At 36.4% G+C, this 22735-nt stretch overlaps 1 pseudogene; it reads right to left on the bottom strand.

Annotated features, from left to right (window-relative positions):
• Positions 1 to 15587: 15587 nt before the first annotated feature.
• LOC101356400 (60S ribosomal protein L12 pseudogene) lies at positions 15588 to 16134 on the bottom strand (annotated as a pseudogene).
• Positions 16135 to 22735: the final 6601 nt, after the last annotated feature.

The raw sequence follows: 22735 nt of genomic DNA, 5'->3' as shown, positions 1-22735 counted from the left end.
CATGATCATTAATATGTTTGAGTCCATTGTTCTGGCTGTTGTGTAGTGGCTTCCAGCCTATATAGGATGATATTCTGTTTTGATCCATAAGGTTTTCATTGGCTAATTTTCAGAAGAAGATCACTAGGTCTTTCTTCCTAGTCCCTGTCTTAGTTTGGAAGTTCTGCTGAAACCTGTCCACCATTGGTGACTCCGCCGGTACTTTAAATAACAATGACATAGCTTCCAGCATCATAGCAACACCCAAGCTACCACAGTACAACAAACTGACAAATGGTGGTAGCTAAAGTTTTGAATGTCACTTCACCTACCTTTCCACTGAAGATCATTCTCAGTTATAATATCTCACGCTGACACTTCTCACAGCTGGGTCCATTCAGATATCTTGCCTATGTGGTGGTTTACTTTATTTCTGTTTCCAGAATAGATCCCAGCTGCCTGAAGATAAGCTTTCTTTCACATTCCCAATAGTTCTAAGCCTGGACTCCCTGTTTGTAATCAAGCTAGCATCTTTATTTCACTTTCACTAGTATCAACAAGAGCTATTTTGACTTAATGACTTCTCTCCTCATATTTCTGTCAACAGATTCATCAAGAATTTTTGCAATTAATATGCTTATGTCAGTGTTAATGGTACAGTTGCAACTTATAATTAACAATTCATAATATAATTAATACTAACGTTTCAACCATGTATTACAGCTGACAAATTTCTGATTAAATGAATGAACTAAATAAGTATTCAGCAAACATTTATCTACAAATACTGTCTGAACTATAGTAATTAGATGAAGATTGTGGGACAATGACAAATAATTCCAATGCCAAATTTGTAATCGCTCATAAATGAAAAAAATAAAAAACCCACAAAGGAGCCATGTTATGATTTTAACAATGGTAAAACTCTAACACACATTATAAGCAGAGAATACATAATGAGATGTTTTATTGTATCCAATTATATTTTCATACAAGAATTGCTAGATTTTTTTTTCTGTGTCAGATAATAAATACGTTCAGCTTTGTAAACCATAAAGTCCATGTTGCAACTACTCAGCTTTGCTCTTATAATGTGAAAGCAGCCATGTTGTTGTTAATAGGTGCGTTCAACTTGATCCTGACTTACAGCGAGCGACCCTATAGGACAGAGTAGAACTGCCCGGTAGGGTTTCTAGGCTGAAATCTTTATAAAAGCTGATCGTCAGGTCTTTTCCCCCACGGAGTGGCTGTTGGGTGCGAATTGCCTTTATTAGCACCCAAGCATGTTAACCATTGTGTCACTAGGGCTCCTTAAAGCAGCCATAGGCATACATAAAAGAATTTGAGTGACTCAAATTTTGAGTTCTGGTGAAACTCTGTTTACAAAAAATGGGCAGCTTGCTAGATTTGGCCTCCCAGGCTGTCCTTTGCCAATTTTTGTTTTAGTAGGCATACTTTGATCATGATTCATCTCTATTTTCTACTGGTGCAAAGTAATACGAAAACAGTTAATTATTGAGGACATGATAAACACTGATTGTTTAGAAGTTAGAAAATTATTTTCACAGTATAAAGGATCAAGACTCCTTATCACCAAATATTCATCATATACTCTGTGCTAGAGTGGTACAAGGGGAAAGGGAGAAGAAAAACATTTTTGGTAGAAAATTCTTCCTAAAAAGCTTTGTTTCAAACTAGTCATTGTTTGTTTTTTAGTTATTTGTTTAGGTATGTGTTGATGACTTCAACTTTTTTCATGTAGAACTATCTTGCTTTTAATCCTCAAAGATCAGAGTTCAAAGTCATTATCAGTTTGGGACTGTTGAGGAAAACACAGCCACTACTAAGCATTAGCAGAATAAAGATATAAATAAAAGTTAGACTACACAAATGCAGGAGAGTTGGCATGAAGGTCTGGAAGACTGTAGTTAGAAAATAGGAGAACAATTCACTGGAGTGAAGATGGAACCCAGGACTTATGGAGAAATTTGAGATGCCACCATCAAAACTATTGAGGGCTCATGGAGGGTCTGCAGAGGCACTGTTTGTGACCTCCCACTTGACTTCCACCTTTCAAATATCACAGGAGTTTCCTTCATTGGAACAATCTAACCCAGAAACACAGAGAATGGGCATTCTGGAACATATAGTCCCCAGCCTTGGCAGGAGTGGTGGTGCCAGATTGACACCAGGCAAATCCAGCCCAGTCTACCCTTTGTTAACTTGTCTCCCATAAAGGGTTACCTTTCAAACCACATTTAGTTTCAAAAAGAAGTCAATCACCTTTGATAAGCAGAATCAAATACTACAGTCAGTAGAGTATCCCTGCTATTTACATAATGATTTATTGCTGTTAGGAGACAAAATTGACCATGTGCCATCTCAGCTGTCATTGCTTTGTACTCTGGCAGAAAAACGCTACGAATTGAGCTTTTTTTGGGGGGCGGGGGGGACTGGTCTCTGAGAGCCAGTTTACCAGTACAAAACTGCCTGACTCGGACTAGTGGCTACATGTTTTGTTTGTTTTTTTCTTTTGTCTTCTTTTTTTTTTTCCTGATATCCCAGGAATTAGCATTAGCTGAGACCTGTTACATAGAAAGTCTCCATGAGTAGGAGCCAACTTGAAGGCAAGAAAAAAACAATATTAACAGTTACCCAATAATCTCCTCGATTCTGGGTATTGTCCTTTCTGTAACATACAGTCGCCCTAAAAAGTGAGCATAGTTCATTCAGGGAAGGTTAGAAAGACAATTGACTGTATAAATTGCTGGCAGGGAGTTTCACCCTTTTCCAAGTAGTTCTGGGCCCATGAACTGGCTCAAATCTGAGAATTTGATGAGGGGGGCATAAGTAATGTCAAGCCTTTTTGTTTATATAAGCTCAGTAAGACTTTAGAAGGCTGTCCATCTATTTCAGTCCTGGGAACATCACGATACATTAGCAAAAGATTGCCAAAGAGCTCTGTGGGCCATGCCATGCTCAAGGTCTGATGCATATTGTGCTAACCGCATCCATTTTGTCTCTAGTGATTAGTGCTACTACCACTTAGTCTTTCCATGATATTGTACTTGAGGATTCCACTTTGATAGCACTTTCCACTGCTTTCAGAAATACCACTACAGAGTCTTCCAGAAGTGCTGTTGCTTTCCTCACTAATATACTTCTCAAAGCTGTGTTGAAAGGGTTGTTCTTTGGATGCTTCAGAGGAAATAATTAGGGAGTGAGAGAATAGGTCTATACAATACATGCATTCTCGCATTCCTACCTCCCTAAGCACTGGATGCAAAATAACTTTTAGCATCTTAACTTTTTTTATTATTGTTTTAATATTGGCCTTCATGTGTTCTAATTACCACTAGCAATGGGTCGTACCAAACCAAAACCCAAACCAGTTGTCAAAGAGTTGATTTCGACTCATGGCAACCCCATGAGTGGCAGAATAGAACTGTGCTCCATAGCATTTTCAAGACTGTCACGTTTCAGAAGTAGATCACCAGGGCTTTGTTCCATGGCATCTCTGGGTGGCTCTGAACCACCAACTTTTCATTAGTAACCCAGCACTTAACCATTTCTACTACCCAGGGACTCCTAATGGGATCATTAGAAAAAAAAAACCTGTTGCCGTCAAGTCAATTCCGACTCACAGCAACTCTATAGGACAGAGTAGAACTGCCCATAGGGTTTCCAAGACTGTAAATCTTTATTGAAGCAGACGGCCACATCTTTCTCCCATGGAGTGGCTGGTGGGTTTGAACTGCCGACCTTCTGGTTAGCAGCTGAGTGCTTTAACCACTGCACCACCAGGACTTCATTAATCTTTTAAATCTAATCAGATCAGAGAATCAATTCTAGCTTCCTGATCTTACTGATTTTATTTTATCAATATTGGTATAGTCAGGAAAATAGTGCTACTGCAACGTTACGGGGAAAAGGAATGAGAATTTAAACACATGGTGGAATGATAGTCTTGAAAGCTGTATCCAAGGATTAGATAAACAGTCACTAATGACTTTAAACTGGAGCAGGTAGCAAACGCAGAGCAAGTAGAGAAGGCTAAGAAGCCACTACACCTGTCTGCCACTAACCACAAAGAGGGATTTTGTGGCAGGCAGCATGATTGTAGTGTCTTGGCTTCCAGGAATAATAGCTTCCATTCTCTTCTACCTTGTAACTATCACCTAAGCTTTTTTCACTGCCAAACTATAATCCAATACCATATAGGGAAGAAGATTCCAGGAAACCTAGTTCCCAGCTTTGGAAGGCAGTTGTGGGTAGGAAGGATTAATGGTGGCCCTGATACAGAGTCTTTCCTTTCCAGGTTAAAGGTGGTCACAGGTACTTGATCAATTTAATTGAAAACAGCTCAGAAATACTTCTCTGTTTTTATTTCCATGCCTAATTTCTTTCTTAGACACTGAGGCAAGACAGTCCCTTCAGACATTAAATTGCACTTGTATTTTACATGCTGTTGACTCAAATCAGTTTCTAAGTCTTATTAGTAAGTAGGAAAATATTATAACTCTCTCTAAACTTTAAATCTAATATAAAGAGCAAATAGCAGATTTTTGGCGGTCATCCTGATGAGATTTCAGTGAAGTTGTCTTCTTACATCAGTGATGCACCTGACTTAAATACTGTGACAAAAATAGGCGATATGTTCCAACTGAGGCCTCTTATACCTCAAGGAAGTTACCCAGTCCACATTCAATTTTTAATTTAATTCAAATTTTATTAATTCAGTCAACATCATGTGAGAGGATGCTTTGTATTTAAATGCAGATTCAGTTGTGAATTGTAGATATTTATGTTTCTGTGAAGCCACAAAATAAAGTATTGGGGGTGTCATTGTGTTTTTATTTATATACATTAAAAAGCAAGGCATTACTTAATCATGTTTTTAATAATATTTTATTGTGTTCTGGTGAAAGTTTACACAGAAAGTTAAGTTCCCATTTAACAATTTCTACACATATGGTTCAGTGACATCAGTTACATTTTTCACAATGTGTCAACATTCTCATTATTTCCATTCTGGTTGTTCCGTTTCCATTAATCTAGTTTCCCTCCTGTCCTTTACTTTTTCATCTTTGCTTTACGGTAAATGTTGACCATTTGTTCTCATATAAGGAGCTCTGGTGGCACAGTGGTTAAAAGCAGTCCACTGTTAACTGAAAGGTCAGAAGTTCAAACTCACCAGCCAATCCATGGGAGAAAGATGTGGCAGTCTGCTTCCATAAAGATTACAGCCTTAGAAGCCCTATGGGGCAGTTCTACTCTGTCCTGTATGGTCAATATGTGTCAGAATTAATTCAATGGCAATGGATTTGGCTTGGTTGGTCTCATACAGTTGAGCTTTATCATTCTTATATTATCAAGAGAATAACATGATAGCATAGCAATTAACTGATGATTGTAAAAGATCTCCTAAACTGTTCCATGAATTTTTAGATGGATGTGATTATTTCATTAATCAGTAGTGTTTAATATTTCTAAATGATTAGCTAATCATTTTCTGTCTTTATCACCATTATAATAAGTATGACCCGTTTTCCTATCTCTACAACAGAATTTCCAAGAGTAGATTTCAGTTTGCTGAAATATTCATAAACTGGCTGTTCATCTTCTTGCTGTTTTCCTCACAGAAGATAAATAAACAGATACCAAACAAATCTAGGATTTTGTCTATAAGGAGTCATGAGGTCTCAGACGAGAGAAACCAATATACTGAAAGGAAATGGAAGACCCAAATCAGACTGCAGGGAATTTGATTCTATGTTTGAGTGACTGTAAATTTTTATAGATACGTATCTAGCCTCCTTTGATGACCCTTTAGGGTTATTGCCACTTCTTCTATTCTGTGTGCCTTGTATCCATTGTTAGAGGCAGAATGCAGAATGAGAGAATCAAGAGAAAATATTCGCTTAGGTTCACAGATTTTTAATACATTTTGAGGGTAGCTAAACCATCTATAAGGAAACCCTGGTGGTGTAATGGTTAAGAGCTACGGCTGCTAACCAAAAGGTCTACGCTCCTTGGAACTCTATGGGGAAGTTCTACCCTGTCCTGTAGGGTCACTATGAGACGTAATCGACTCGACGGCAATGGGTTTCGCTTTTTTTTTTTTAAACCATCTATAAAGCTAGAATTCCACTTTCATGTATGGAAATTTTTCAAATTCATTCATTCAGTAATTATTATTTCTTGAGTATCTACTAATCAATAGTAGTCAAACTTAGATGCTATAATCATTTAAGGAGAGCTAAATATCTTCCACAGCATTATATTCACACGTATTTGGAGAACTTTGTTCTCTAATGTAGTTTTTAAAAATACATCAGCTTTTAGAAGTATCACATAAAGAGAAAAAAACCAATTACATTTAAAAATGAATTTTATCAAACACTGAGTTTTTGGGTCGTGTGTAGTAGAGATATAGAGTTTCCATGTTTGTGTGTCTGCTATAATACGATACCCAGTTGAAGCTACTAAATGTGATCTGTGAAGCAAGAAAGAACATATTTCCCAGAACAGTATTGTAGCAATAAAGAGCACAAGGTCTGGAGTTAGACTACTGGAACTCAAAAATTACTATCAGTGAGAACTTAGGGAAGTCACTTAGCTTTGCTGTGTAGAGTTTCCTGTCTGTAAAAATGAGAGTAATAATAATCCCAACTTCATACTTAAAACATATAAGCATTTAAAGTTGTGCCCAGCTCATGGTAGGTATACAGCAAGAGTAATTATTACTACTTGTTAAAACTTCAAATGTATTTTGTCCAACTAAATAGAAAGATGGAATATACATTTTGCCCTTTAGATCTCTAGGCTGCCTAAGATGCAGAGTCAATTTACAATTGTTCCCCTGCCTGTTGCCTACTCCTTGCCGTTGAGTCGATTCCCCTAGATGTGCCTTATTTTTCCAGGGCTTGAAAATAAAATTTCCTGTTACTACCATACCACAGGAAGTAGAGTTTTTGGTTATCTCTTTTTTCTTTTCTCCTTCTGGTCTTTCTTCTCTCCTTTTCTCATGGCTTCTTTTTCTTTCTTTCTTTTTAAAACATGTTTTTCTATCCAAGTACTTATGGGAATTCTCAGGTGAGGTTACATAATTCTTTTTTTTTTTTTTTTAACTTCTACTAGACATCTGCTTTTAGACCTTAGCTTCACTCTGAAGTTCTCCTTGGTGGTGGTTTTTGTAGCTTTTTCCATATTGATTTGTTCCAAGTGTAGACACAAGCTCTTCATTAAGAGGAAACAGTGAATTTAATAAATACTGATGTAACGAAAGAAAAGGTTAGAACCAAATTCTAAAAAAAAAAAATTCTATATATGGCTGTAGGCCCAAAGACAAAGTAGATTTGCCTTCCCTGACTCTTCCCACCTCCACCCCAATTTTCTATAAAAACTGAAAAGAGACAAAATCTCTGCTGCAACATATGGCTTGTGATAAAGAGCCCAACACTCAGGGAAATAAAAGGCAGTTCTTCCCTTTGTAAACACAGTCATGGGTTCAAGACTTCTTTCTTTCACTCAAGTCATGCTTAAAATCATATTTATAGTGTGATGGATAAAGTATCCCAGAAGATATCAATCTCGAAATTTCAAACATTAATTTAACACTTAGAATATAATAATACAATAGGTAAAAGTTGTTGTTAGTTGCTGTCAAGTCAGTTTTGACTCTTGGCGACCCCATATGTGCAGAGTAGAACTGCTCCATTGGGTTTCCAAGGCTGTGACCTTTGGGAAGTAGATCACCAAGTCTGTCTTCGAAGGCATCTCTGGGTGGGTTTGACCTGCCAGCCTTTTGGCTAGTAGTCGAACATTTAACCGTTTTCACCACACAGGGACTTAGGCATGCTCATTTATTAATCTCTATTAAAGCATCAAAAAGAAACAAGTTTACTTTTTTGTCTTTTACCAAATATTTTAAATGGCGTCATATGTTTAAAACAACTATTGACAGGTTTTGGATATTTGAAATCCATTTTAATTTTGAATAGCATAAACCACTAATGAAATAAATTCATTGTTGTTGTTAGGTTCCGTCGAGTCAATTCCGACTCACAGCAACCCTATGCACAACAGAAGGAAACCCTGCCCAGTCCTGTGCCATCCTCACAATCCTTGCTGTGTTTGAGCTCACTGTTGCAGCCACTGTGTCAATCCATCTCATGGAGGGTCTTCCTCTTTTTCACTGACCCTCTACTTTACCAAGGTTGATGTCCTTCTCCAGGGACTGGCTCCTCCTGATAACATGTCCAAAGTATGTGAAACAAAGTCTTGCCATCCTTGCTTCTAAGGAGCTTTCTGGCTATACTTCTTCCAAGACAGATTTGTTCATTCTTCTGGCAGTCCGTAGTATATTCAGTATTCTTCACCAACACCGTAATTCAAAGGTATCAATTCTTATTCAGTCTGTCTTATTCATTGTCCAGCTTTTGCATGCATTGTGTAGTGAAAAATGTCCAAGCTTCAGTATTGATTGCAGGCATATAACACTAGTTCATATTTTTGGAGGGGAGATCTGGTATATCACACTGCCGATGCTATAGTTTCAGGGTGATTTGACCACTATATGTTAGTATTAGTCCTACCTGTTTTTGATTATGCTCTTTTTCTTTGATATCTTTTCCTATTCCTGTGTACTTATTCATTTGAATTTCAGATGCATAAAGTGAAGTAAATTGTATTCCTTAGATTATGATGTACCACCTTCATTAAAAGATTTTACTCCTAATTTATTTTATTATATTTCCCTTTAGTTTTCACCATCTCTTCCATCCCTCTCTTCCCATAAGCAAGCAGTCTTAAGATTTTATTGTATTTTTGTGTGTTTAGTATCATTGTCTCCCAGAGAGGAAATTCTAGAACAAGATGCTAAAATAAAAATGATAGACAAGTAAAGAATTAATCTGTTTTACAAAGACGCCTTGTTTTCAGTGTTTCCCCCCAAAACTAAAAACAACAACAGTAATGAAACAGTCAAACTAAAAAATAACTTCTTTTAAATGTTTTGGATTTATCAAATTTGAAAGTCCCATTTTCCAGAAATATTTGTGTGTGTGCAAAATGGATCTTTCCCATTAACTGGTTGAAATGTCTTCACAATCTGCATTATAGAGTCATAAGCGTTTATTTGTTTTGGTGCCAATAGAGATGTGCAGAACCTATCTTTACTATACATGAGCTGCAGAGGGTCTGAGTCATATTTACATAATTTTAAGAGGCATGTAACAGCATTACCACCACTGATTTACTACAGCTGCCTCCATAAGCCTCAATTTTTAATGCAATAGCAACTACACAGAAGATAGAGAGGACAGAGAGTGAGAAATAAGAGTATTCAATATTAATTATAAATTGATGGTGCAAAAACAGTAGCAACCCTCTTAGTTTTCTGACAGAATACAATACTGTCATTTTCCTAGAGATGGTGTAGGGTGTGGGAGAAGGGGAGCTGGAATCCTACACATCTGACATTTAGTACAAATCATTGCCTCATTATTCAATGAAAAATGAAATCTAGGGCAACTTTATATGGGATCAGCCTTTTTTATATAATAAGCACAGGCTATTGATTGGTTTCTAAAATGCTTTTATAATAATAAAGTTTAACGTTTTTGTTGGTGGTGATGTCAATAGTGTGTTTAAAAATCAGTAGTGCTGTAACTCTTACAGGGGATAGTAAGGGAAAAAATTGAACTAGTTATCCCAGCTTCTTGAAAGGAAGCATAATGTCTTGAATGTGTTTTATATTACTGATGGTCCATTGCATGGTATTAGGAAAATGGAAGAACATTAAGTCTCGATTATGCAATTGATGAAAACAAGATCGATTTGTATGAGCCAGTTTGCTTTAGATTCAAACAACTTTCTCCTTTTATATTCATAAACTCATGAGTCTAACTCATTGGTGACAAGATAACTTGATGGGGGTTGGAGATGAGACATAATAAAAATCAGTTTCAGTAGGCTACTATAAAGAGAGCATGCACTAAAATTCTACTGTATTGAAAAACAGGCCTTAAAAATTAGAAAAAAAGTAAGAAGACATAGGAAGCAAAGACACAATATGAATTTACAAGTATTTGCAGCAGAGCTGCCCACGTCCTAATGAGAAAGGCAGTAACTGAACATTAATTTCATAGGGAGTCCACAATCCAGGAAAATGTGTGTGACAATAGGATAGGGAAAACAAAAAACAGTTACAAGAAATTAAGAAGAGACAATCAGTAAAAAATGTTTTGATCAAGGACCCGATAGATGGATACTGATCAAAAGGAGGAAAATGTGGAACAGAACTGTAAACGCATACGGAAACCAGACTTATTGGATCCATTGAGACTGGGGGAACCCCAAATCTAATACCCGGAAATAATGTTTAAACCTTGAACCAAAACTATCCCATGAAGTCATTAAATTATACAAGTTTAACCCAATTAATAAAGATTATTTGTCTTGCACATATAACTCTTATAAAGAATTATGTATGTGAGTGTAAACTGACAACAGTTAATCTAAAGCACAGATGAGAACTTTAAGGGGCGGAGAGCCTAAATTAATGGGGATGAAACTATGGGTAGAGATAGAATGATGACACGATGTGAGCTATGTAACCAATGTTACTGAATTATTCATGTAGAAATTGTGAATGGTTGTATGTTTGGTGGTGTATATTGCCACCAAAAACAAGTAATTATTTAAAAAACAGCAAAAATCAGAAAAGATTTTATAAGACCATTAAAAAGATGACATTTCAAAATGAAAGGGTGGGGAATTAAAGTCAAGTGGATAAGAGAATAGAGAATTTGTTACAAATGTTATGTTATTAGATATCTGTAAAACCAATTATCATCATCATCGAGACCGTCATCACAGCTAAAATTCATTGAGCACCATGAGTCAGATACTATACTAGGTATTTACATCTAATCAGCCCTTCCAAAAATACAGATGGCATACCACCCTAATCAACTCTTCCAAAATACAGATAAGTAAACTAAAAGCTGTAAGAATTTCTTACGTCCTTACTAAGAGATGAAATAATTTGCCTTTGAGTCGTGTGGGCCTAGGCTTGAATCACAGTTTTTCTACCTCATCCTTCAGTAGAATGCTCTTGGGCAAATATTTAAACTCTTGGCTAAGTGTGACTTCTATGAAATCAGTGTTTGATGTTAAAAAATTGTACTTTATTTATTGTAGATCTTTTGTATCATTGATAGCACTTTGATACTATAGTATCATTGATACATTAGTAGTATAGTACTTTAAACTCTTAAAAGAAAACATTGCTTATAAGTTTTTAAACATGTCTGTTTATTAAGTCTCCTTAGACTTTTTTTTTAGCTCTAAATTTAAGGTTTATATGCAACAAGGGTCTTCCATCCCTTGTTAAACCCTTAGTATTTTGCTTCAAATTCATACTAGCACATCAGTTCTACAAAGAGGTGTCTACAAACCAGTCTTTAGGCTTAATTTCATAGGAAATTAACTAGATACAGGATATAGCCATTAGGTTTTCTTGGGTGTTTTCTAAAAATACTTTGATAGTATATGAATATTTTGGTTATATGATGAATTATATAACTCTGGAAAAATCACAATGCTATATATTTTTATAGGTCCACGGTAAAAGCTTAAGTCTAGCACGTCTACAGGCACAGAAAAACATAGAAAGTAGATATTAGACTTCTGTGTGGCCTTATATTCTATTCTCAAGATTATGATAAGTATACAAATGACTCTCAGATTTTACATGTAGTTCCAATGAAGAGGACTGTGTGTGAATAATTTTAAACTACAAGCAATCTTAAAATCTTTGTATTGAGGTGTATTATAAATAATTTTATTTTTGAAGCATACAATTTGCCAGGGGTACTTTTTCTAGTATAAAATGCATTTCCATTCCTTGAGCCTATAATCACTGGAATAATGGAGGGGGATGACCTAAAAGTACATAGAAACATAGAAAAAAAATCTACTCCAACACTATGTAAGCATAGGAACTGGAACAAAAAAAATTCTTATAACTGGGTGTAATTGTCAGATATTAATTTAAAAAAAAAACTTACAACATAACATTTTGATTCAGTTTTTGGGTTTTTTTTTTCCATTCTAAAAACTGATTCTAATATAATTCAGGTAATTTTTTTAAACATTAATGTTCCTTCTACTCATTCCTGACTTCTTTTAGATATCAAAGAAATTATATCTGAATGCAAAAAAGTTTCCCTGGCCCATTTCCTATGAGCAGTTTGATATTCTTTTTGGTAACATTTACAATGAAGGAAGGAAAAGATGACAAATTGGAGCCCTCATTCAGTGAATTTTTTCTTTAGCAACCTTTCTAATTGTGGTGCAATGGATCAGTTTCGTGTGACCTTTCTAGCCATGGTCTTGTAACTCCCACCTAAGTGATTGGGTGAGACTGGGTGATAGAGTAATTGTGGCCCACCAAATGGATTGGTCAGTTTTGCTATCCTGCTGGGATTGAAATGTGCCACCCAAGAGGGGGATAAGAGAGAATCCTACCACCACCAAGGAAGAACAGCCAGGAGTGGAGAACATTTTCTTTGGACCTGGGAATCCTGCGCTGAGAAGCTCCTGGAACCAGGAGACAGAGAGAGAGAGAAAGGGAGAGAGAGACGGGTAGAGAGAGAAAGCTGTAACCCTGAAGAAGCAGTGGCAGGAGAGACCCGGCAGCAGGAGACAGTATACTGGGCTTCCTGGCCCACAGAGAGGGAAAGCTGAGTGCCTTAGGGCAGAGACCGAGGGCCAGTGAGAGGCGTGTCTGCGAGCATGGCTAGGAAGAGGCTGTCCTGATGGAAGAACTGTATCCTGAGTGTTCTTGAGCCTAAATTGTAACTCTTACTTCCCTAATAAACCCCATAATCGTCAGTATCGTCTGTAAGTTCTGTGTGGCCATTGCAATGAATTATGGAACCCAGCAGAGAAGTAGAGAGTGCTGTGGGAGGAATGGTTGGTGTCAGAATTGGTAAAGATGGCAGAGAGAGGAGGCATGTCTGACCCCCGCTTCCTGCCTCATAAGAATCAGCCTTGGCTGTCGATCTTGATTCTCCTTCCCCCTTGTGAAGAGAGAGGAGTTCAGACACCTCCCCCATGCAGTTTTTACACTAATTTTTAGCAGATTTTTGCTTCCATTTCCGTTCAGTTTTGAAAGTGTGTGTTCATTCCTAATTTTGAATGTTGGTCCTTTGTCACTGTGATGAATAGAAGGGTGCAGTGTTTTAAAGCTGTCATCTAGGAATGGTTCTGTGCTCTGAACATCATTGGCAGGTAGGCCAGAGAGTTTTTCTACAAATTATATTCCCAGCAAGAGGGGATGTAGACACTCCAACAAACCCTGGGCACAGTGACATCTGTTATCTGTGGAAAGGGACCAATTTGCGTATCTGGCACCAGAGAGTTGAGTTACTTGAAGTCCTAATGGAGACATTTTGGCCCTGGCAGTCAGGGTTGCCACTCTATGGTGAGTTAAATGCTCTACACCAAGCTGCTGACAAGACTAAGTATTATAGCCCTGAAAAAGACAAACTGAGCCATATCATTGGGCTGGATGGAATTATTGCACAAAAAGAAGGAACTTAAGTTGGGAATTTCTCTTCTCTAGTGGAAAATTCAGAAAGGCATATAGCATTTCACATCAGTTCACAGATTTGAAGTTCATCCTTTAAAATATGTATATTAATATTTTAAAGCGTTAGCCTTGAGCCGGGAATGCTCTTTCCAAGGTGAAGCATACTGTGTCTGTAAGTAACAGCTTGAGAGAAAATTACAGTCATTAGGGTGCAATGGTAAATAGTTTTTATTTCTATCTAATTCAAATTAAATTGGATTCAAAATACATGGGGAGCAGGGATGGTGATTGCCAGGAATGCTATTAAAGCTTCTGTTCAGCATTTCTGCAGACCCTTTATTAAAACGAGATTGACAGTGTCATGCTCCATGGCCCCTTCTCTTTACTCCCTACATTACTACCCTAAACACAACACTTCTGGTTGAGATTAGAATCAAGAACAGGGAGGAGAAGGCAAGGGAAGGGTGGCATGAGTGGAAACAATTAAATAACGCCACTTCCAAACTTGGGTTTATAAAGAACAAACTCTGCCCTTGGCTTGGGATACTTGCATTGATTTAATTTCTTATTTCTTACAATGTCTTGTTCATGTAAAAGTCATTTTCATATATATTTCCACTAACTTCGAAGAAAAAATGCTTACTTGATCTACTTGTTTTAAAATTTTATTCCCCAAAATTCTTGTGTTATTTTCTGTCCACTGTTATTCAGTTTTTGGTTCTTTTATTGCTCCTTTATTCACACTATCCACAATAATGTTACTTATAGTAAAGCATCTCTCTTCCTTATTTCCTTGCTTCCTTCCTCCTTCCTATCTTTTCTTTTTTTTACATTTTCTTTTATTCCTGGAATTAAATTTTATTAGTTTATTATTGCTGCTGTAATGAATTACCATGAACTCAGTGGTTTAAAACAACTCAAATTTATTATCCTACAGTACTGGAGGTCAGAAGTTCTAAAATCTAAGTGTCAACAAGGTTGTGTTCCTTTTGGAGACTCTAGCAGAGAAAGCTTTCTAGGGGAGTAGCCTTTTCCAACTTCTAGAGGCTGTCCACATTGCTTGGTTCATGCCCCTCTTCCAGCAATGGCATCATTCACTTTGACTCTTTTTCCATTGCCATGTCTTCTCTGTGACCCTCCTGGCTCTCTTTTATACAGATCCTTGTGATTACATTGATCCCATCTGGATAATCCAGGATAGCCTTCTCATTACCAGATCCTTAACTTAGTAACATCTTCAAAGTCTGTATTGCCATGTAAGGTAATATTCACAAGTTCCAGAGATTAGAACATAGACGATTTAGGAGGGACATTATTTTGTCTGCCACATACTTTGAGTTTGTTGTTATATGCCCTCGAGTCAGTTCCGACTCCTAGCGACCCTGCAGGACAGAGTAACTGCCCCCTAGCATTTCCAAGGAGCGGTTGGTGGATTCGAACTGCTGACCTTTTGGTTAGCAGCCCAGTTCTTAACCATGCCACATACATAGAAGACACTAAATGGGTCAATGTCAGGAGGTAATAGTTTCCATTAATGGTAACTGCCATTGTATTCTGACTCATGGCGGAATGATAATCATCAGCCGCGTTCTCTCAGGTGGAAAGAAATGGAAGAGGACATTTCTAAAGAGACGTTAAATCACTTATGCATGGAATATATTATTGAACAATACTTTGATCCTGTGGAAGAAACAAACATTTCCTCTTCCCAAGAAGCTTAAAGTCTACTATAAGCAAAAATATATGTAAATCAGTAATTATAATACAAGGCAACATGGTAAGTTCCGTAAGAGTCAAATCAAATTTATCAAGAGACAGGTGACAGAGAGATAACTTCCAGTAAGGATTAGCAATGAAAGTATGAGGATTGACTGAATAATTGATTTAGCAAATATTTACGTAGCTATGTTCCTGATACCTTTCTTCATATTTTGCAAATATTCTTATAGCAACTTTTTTTTTTTTTTAATAAAATGATCCTTTATTGAAATATTTTCTTTCGTAGTACTTAGCTAGGTGGGCATTCCACAGCACCACTGTCGATGATGTCATGAGGGTGGTGGACGTCAACATTGCAGCCCACAGACTGGGCAGTCCCCAGGATCTCTTTAATAGTTCCAGAGAGTTCTCTGGCTAAAGATTGTTGTCACATCTGATGGGCAATGCTAACAGTCTCATCAAAAGTGATATTTCCACTATACTTAATATTTTCGGCTTCTTTCTATCTCTGGGTGGTTCTTTGAGGGCTTTTATGACCAGGGCAGAGGCAAAAGGCACCACCTCAACCCCGGTCTGTCTGTTCTACATGGTCGGTTTCACTGTAATCCTTAATCCTTTCCAGTCACCAGTTGCTCGTCACCAGTCTGTTTTGGAGACAGGCCCAGGGGGCTGATCTTGGGAGCCAGAGCAGACATGGCACTGCCTTCCTCACCAGTGCACCTCAGGTACACAACTTTGATCTCTTTGAGGTTGAACTCAGGTGGCAAGGCAGAGGCGGCTAGTGTCAGATGAACCCAGATGCGGGGTGACTGAAGAAAGTTGCACCTAGGCCTCATCCAAGTCAAAAGCCAAGAGTTAAAGCTTACAATACTTTGAGAAAAGTATTATTATTATTATCCCAATTTTACAGATAAGGAAACTGGGGCACAAATAAGTTAAAAAGTTAAATAAGGTCACAACTAGAAAAAGATTTGAACCCAGGCAGTCTTGCTCCAGATTCCCTTTATTAACCCCTGCATTAGGGTACCTCCTAGAATTAGAGGCATAGGGACCGGGACTTCTAAAGTTCTATATTAATAAGCTTTTAAGTGGAAAAGACAAATGGGGAACATTCTGGGAGATAAAAACAGATTATCTAAAGATAGGGAGGCAAGGAAGTACGTAGTTCAAGTGAATATTATGGCCCAATTATCTAGAAGTGCTTTGAAGACGTGCAGCTGTATGTAATTTTGCACCTGCACGTCTATAGGTCAACAAAACTCCAAATCATTGGCTGTGCCACCTGTGCAAGGGCGTCTTAAACTTTTCAATCCCCTTTATCTGAATCTTTGAGTTGAGCACAAATGTACAGTGCGTAGAATTTCATTATTATTGACAGTGACCTGTCAGGTTATTTATATTATTTCATGTCTGAAACTTCCTCTCTCAGTTCTTAGAATATATTGTTCTCATTATAGGAATTATTGAATAATTCATAGTTTTACAATACCAAGGGGCAAGACATTACAGTGGTAAAGGTAAATAGTTTTAGAATCAGACATACCTGGAGTTGAATCACAACTCTATTTGCTAGTTGTGTAACATACTGCCTTCTTAAGGTTCAGTTTCTTTATCTGTGAAATGTGGGAAAATCATTACCTACTTCTTAAAATGGTAGTTGTGAATATTAAAGAGTGTATGTTGAAGCACACAATACAGAATCTGAAACCTATTAATTACTCAATAAAAGTATTTCTGTTACTAGTTGATCAACTAATTTTTACACTGACATGCCATGGTAGGGCTTGGATATTAAAGCGTTGAGAATTTTTCAAAGTGAGAAATTCTGATGTTTATGAGAGCTTATTTTTGGACAATGCGGTTAACAGTATATATTTTAGGGTAAGACAGACATGGGTTGAAATTCTAGCTTCATGGCTTCCCATTCTTACAGCTGTGTGATTTTGAATATTTTACTTAACTCAGTCTATTATCTGCATCTAATTAAATAATATTGATAATAATATTAATAACATCATATTTTCAATGAGTTATATATATATTAGTCTCCACGCGTCCGTCAGTCTGTCAACTGGGTTCAGAAGAAGATGTGGAACCAAGGATATCATTGCTACTGTTGCATGGATCCTGGCTGAAAGCAGAGAATACCAGAAGGATATTTACCTGTGTTTTGTTGACTATGCAAAGACATTCAGCTATGTGGATCATAACAAATTATGAATAACATTGTAAAGAATGGGAATTTCAGAACACTTAATTGTGCTCATGTGGAACCTGTACATAGACCAAGAGACAGTCGTTCAGACAGGACAAGGAGATACAGCATGGTTTAAAATCAGGAAAGGTGTGTGTCAGCTTTGTATCCTTTCACTATACTTATTCAATCTGGATGCTGAGCAAATAATCCAAGAAGCTGGACTATATGAAGAAGAATGGGGCATCAGGATTGGAGTAAGACTCATTAACAACCTGCGATATGCCGATGACACAACCTTACTTGCTGAAAGTGAAAAGGACTTGAAGCACTTACTGGTGAAGATCAAAGACTATAGCCTTCAGTATGGATTACACCTCCACATAAAGAAAACAAAAATCCTCACAACTGGACCAATAAATGGAGAAAACATTGAAGTTGTAAAGGATTTCATTTTACTTGGATCCACGATCAGTGCAATCAACTGCTTGACTGGAAGCAGCAGTCAAGAAATCAAATAATGTATTGCTTTGGGCAAATCTGCTGCAAAAGACCTCTTTTAAGTGTTCAAAAACAACAATGTCACTTTGAGGACTATGGTGCACCTGACCCAAGCCATGGTATTTTCAATTGCCTGATGTGCCTGTGAAAGCAGGATAATGAATAAAGCAAATTGAAGGATTGTTGCATTTGAATTAGAATGTTAATGAAAAATATTGAATATACATGGACTGCCAGAAGAACAAACAAATCTGACTTGAAAGAAGTACAGCCAGAATGCTCCTTAGAAGTGAGGATGGTGAGATTTCATCTCACATACTTTGGACATGTTACAGGAGGGACCAGTCCTGATGAGAAGGGCATCATGCTTGGTAAAGTAGAGGGTCAGAGAAAAAGAGGAGGACCCTCCACGAGATGGACTGACACAGTGGCTGCAGCAATGAACTCAAACATAGCAACTATTGTGAGGGTGGCACAGGCCCGGGCAGTGTTTCATTCTGTTGTAGATAGGGTTGCTATGAGTTGGAATGGACTTGATGGCATCTAACAACAACAACATGCGTATAAGGGGACTAAACAGTATCGAAAACATAGTAGATACCCAATAAATATGATCTTTTTGTTTAACAGTTCCAATTGAACTCTTACTGTTCTCTGAAAAATATTATTTATGATAAAAGCTTCAATAGTGAGAACAGGAATGCTGAAAAACAACAAATTATTGTCATATCAGTGTTTGATGCAGAGTTTAATAATGGTTTCAAGATAACACATCACTAAATTATTTTACATTGGGCGACAAAGATGATTTGACAGCTAAACATTATATCTCATGAGTTATTTATTCTTCATTACATATGTTTGTGAATTCACCCATTTGGCTTTCATGAAAGCAGTCAAATTGATCATTGTTTGGGGACAATTTTGTGTCTAACAAAACATAAACTGAAAGTAGTATTATACTCAATTTTATTAAAATTGGAGTCTTGGAATTTATTTACATACTCTAATTAATAGTCGCTGACCGAATCAAAGAAATCAGGTTTGGAAAAATGTGGAACATTTCCTGGAATCTGTTTTTGGGTCATTATTCACTGAAGCTACACTTTTACAGCAGGAGAAGCAATTATTATAAAGTTAATTGATAAATGTAACATTTCCACCAGCAAGAAAGAGCTGATTTTACAACTGCAAATGGGCCTGAAAATTTTAAAGCATCTATTCAGGCAGTCCAAGATTTATATATACAGCCTTCCTAATACCAATTATTTCAGCTAGCATCTATTGAGAACTTTTAGTACCAAGCACTTTACAAGTATCTCATGTAATCGCCATCCCAGACAGACCCCACACCTCCTTCTTGTCTGAGTGCCTCTGCTGTCCTGAGTATCTGCAGTAAGGCATGCTGGGAGAGATCAGAGCAAGTAATTCCTACTTTTTCCATTGCAAGCCCCAACACACTAGTTTTGAATACTACTTAACAACATTGATAAAATGACATTCAGTCTGGGATAGTCTCTGAAAAAAAAAATTTTTTTTTCATAACTTCACATACTCAAACCTCTGTTTATCCTTTTTTTTTTTTTTAAATCACTTTTGGGTCTAACTTCACAAAAGAACTATAGTAGAAGCTAGGAAGGGAGATTTTTAAATTCTGATGTCCTTTCCTTTATAGCTTTCAGTGAAATCCAACAACAACAACAACCAAAAAAAAACCTCTTACCAACAAGTAGTCTTTACTGGTGACCCCAGGAAGCTTTGAGGCTCATTTTCTGTAGTGGGCCCAGGATGACAAGAAGCCTGGTGAAAAAGGAAAGAAAGATCCTTTGGAATGAAAATAAAGGGAAACACAAAAAAGAGAAATAAAAAATATGGAAGACAGAAAACTCACTTGAAAGTAGAAGTATGCCCAAGAGAACATTATAGCAGACCCACCATCACTGTCCACCAGATCCTCAAAACATCATGTGTTATAAAAAGTACAAACCAGAATACAAATCTCAGCTTAGTCCCTCAAAGGATTCCAAGTCTGGGAGTCATGTCACCTTCCTGGGCCTCGGCTTCTTGCTTTAGAAAATCACAGTGAAGACCATATGAGACAGTATTTTGTGCACTGTGAAACTGGGATTTGCCGGAGGATGTGGTTATAAGCAGGAGGATCAGAAAGCTGCAGGATAAATGTGGGACATGTCCATTCAGTGACAATCTGTTTGAGGAGTTTCAAATAGCATTTGCATATTAAAACAAAGATGCATATTTAAGAGTAAAAAGCAAACGGTCACTTTTTTTTTCCTTCAGGTAACACTGAACATTTCAAAAGTTAATATATGTGAAGTAGTCCAAATAGTGCTTTGCCTATTAAGTACTACTTTTTACCAAAAGAATATTAAATTTTCTGTGAGCTTTTAAACAGAATTAGAGATTTTATGTTGAAATACATTTGAGAAATATGGTATGGTGCATTTTAAACTCCGTCTTGAGTATTCATAATGCACATTAGCATTAAAGACATTGAGAAATCCTATAATAAGAGAACTTGTTTAATTTCATTCAACCCCACCGTGAATCAGTGTATTTACTCATGAAACCTTATTTTTCTATACATTGCCTATTAATCATTGTGAAACCACCAATGGTCTAAGGGAGAAGTTTGAGAAAGCTGTTCTGAGACCATTGCCCGCCAGATACCATAAATACTCCTCTTTGTCAAGGAGCACACAATTTGAATTTCCAATAAATATCTTACAAAGAACTTTTGTGAACATAACTCATGTGTAAGGTAAAAGCTATTTTATGTGATACTATTTTTTTTTAAGAGTTGGACCCTTCCATAATATAATCTGTTGCCATAATCAGAAAAATACTTTTATATCATGAAAGTTGGCATATAGTGAGATTAAATATCTTCAATTCCATATATAATTTCCCTCACAGAGTGCAGCAAAGAATTTTTTAAAAAAATGAAGTATCCCATTAAGATCCTGAATAGTTCTACGATGCAGGACTAATGTCATTTATAAAACTATTAAAATAAACCCTGTTATTAAAACAAACTTTACACTTTAGGAAACTTTATTTCTCTGGAAACATTAACCAAGAACGTTCTAGAATCTGCAAAGTTCTTATCATTTCGCTAGGGTTATTGCTTACGTAAAGACAAGTAGAGCGCAAGAAAATTGTACTGAGATGGACAAATGAGGCATTCACTTAAGCTCACTCTCTGGCTAAATGGAAGAAAAATCACTGTGCATTATTAAAATTCATACCTCATCAAAATTGTACTCTACTATATAAGTGGACTTCTAGATTACACAGAATGGTCAAAATTGCAAATACTATATTTGTGACTGCCCAAGTTCTATTCTCCTACATAAAAATATGTCCTAACTGATAATGCCAAATCACAGTTTTAGCAAATAATGTGTTGGTTAATTTGAGAAAAACTTTCAAATCTTTCATATTTGAATACACCAGTTTTTATAAGAGGTCAACTTCAACATTCTAATAATCAATTATTTAAAGATAACTTTGTGTTCTGTATATTTATTAACTTGAATGTGTCAGACCATAGTTTTCCATGTAAGCTTTATGGTTGGATGACAGTACATTCAAGCAATCTAGAAGCCTAAGATTTAAAATCTCCTCAGACACTGGTTATTGATTGCTTTCTCTGATTGCATTATTTCAGATGAAAACAACCATGCAGATGATGCTGATTTAAAACATTTGATAATTCAGATGATGTGGCTTAAACTTCCTCTATGGGAAAATATTTTAATTTGGTGGATTTAGGAAAACAAATTCTTTTTAAGCACCTTTGAAAGATCCATTTATATTCCAATGTTTGAAGTGCTAACCATAAATTCTTCTGGCATCCTTTTACTTTGTACCTTAAAGTTGGTTTCTAATCCATCAGTATTCATTTGGTCATATTGGAGTTACTAGATTTAATTAAAGAAATTAATTTTTATTCTAAAATTCAGACTTTCAACCAATTTAGATTTTATTTCTTCCTTATTATTCCTATGTAATAAGAATGTAGCACATATGTTCCTAGTTTTAAATAACTGTTACTTGTTGCTTTATTGTTGTTGTTGCTATTCTTAAGAAAGTCTCCAAGGCACATTATTATGTATTTCAGACAATGACTGGAATATTCATTTCTTTTAAAAAGCATTAAGGTGTATCAGGACAGTTCATAGAATTTAATGAATTACTAACTATCTTGAGACTAAAGCCAGGAGCTCTGGAAATAAAGTAGTTACCATAATAGCCAAAAAACACACCCATTGCCATCGAGTCAATTCCAACTCATAGTAACCCTATAGGACAGAGCAGAACTGTCCCATAGGGTTTCCAAGGCTGTAATCTTTAAGGAAGCAAACTGCCACATCTTTCTCCCGCAGAGCAGCTGGTGGGTTTAAACCACCAACCTTTCGGTTAACAGCCAAGTGCTTAACCATTGTGCCACCAGGGCTCCTTAGTTACCATAATATACAATTTTAATACTTCTAATAATAGTGACTGATGTTAAATATATTTAATTTCATGCCTTATATTTAAGAATATATATTTCAGAAAATGTAGAATGAAAGAGATTTCTAAAACAAATTTTATCACCTTTACTTGAACCTAAGATTATGTCAAATTATTACTAGAATTAATCTCAAAAGCATATTAGCTCTAAAAGTAAAACATTAAACATCTTAAAACACATATTTTTGAAGTACAGTTTGAATCTA

This window comes from Trichechus manatus, unplaced genomic scaffold, assembly GCF_000243295.1.
Source record: "Trichechus manatus latirostris isolate Lorelei unplaced genomic scaffold, TriManLat1.0 scaffold00097, whole genome shotgun sequence".
NCBI classification, from domain to species: Eukaryota; Metazoa; Chordata; class Mammalia; order Sirenia; family Trichechidae; genus Trichechus; species Trichechus manatus.
Note: the sequence above shows the minus strand (reverse complement) of the source record. Positions and strands in the feature narration are given on the sequence as shown.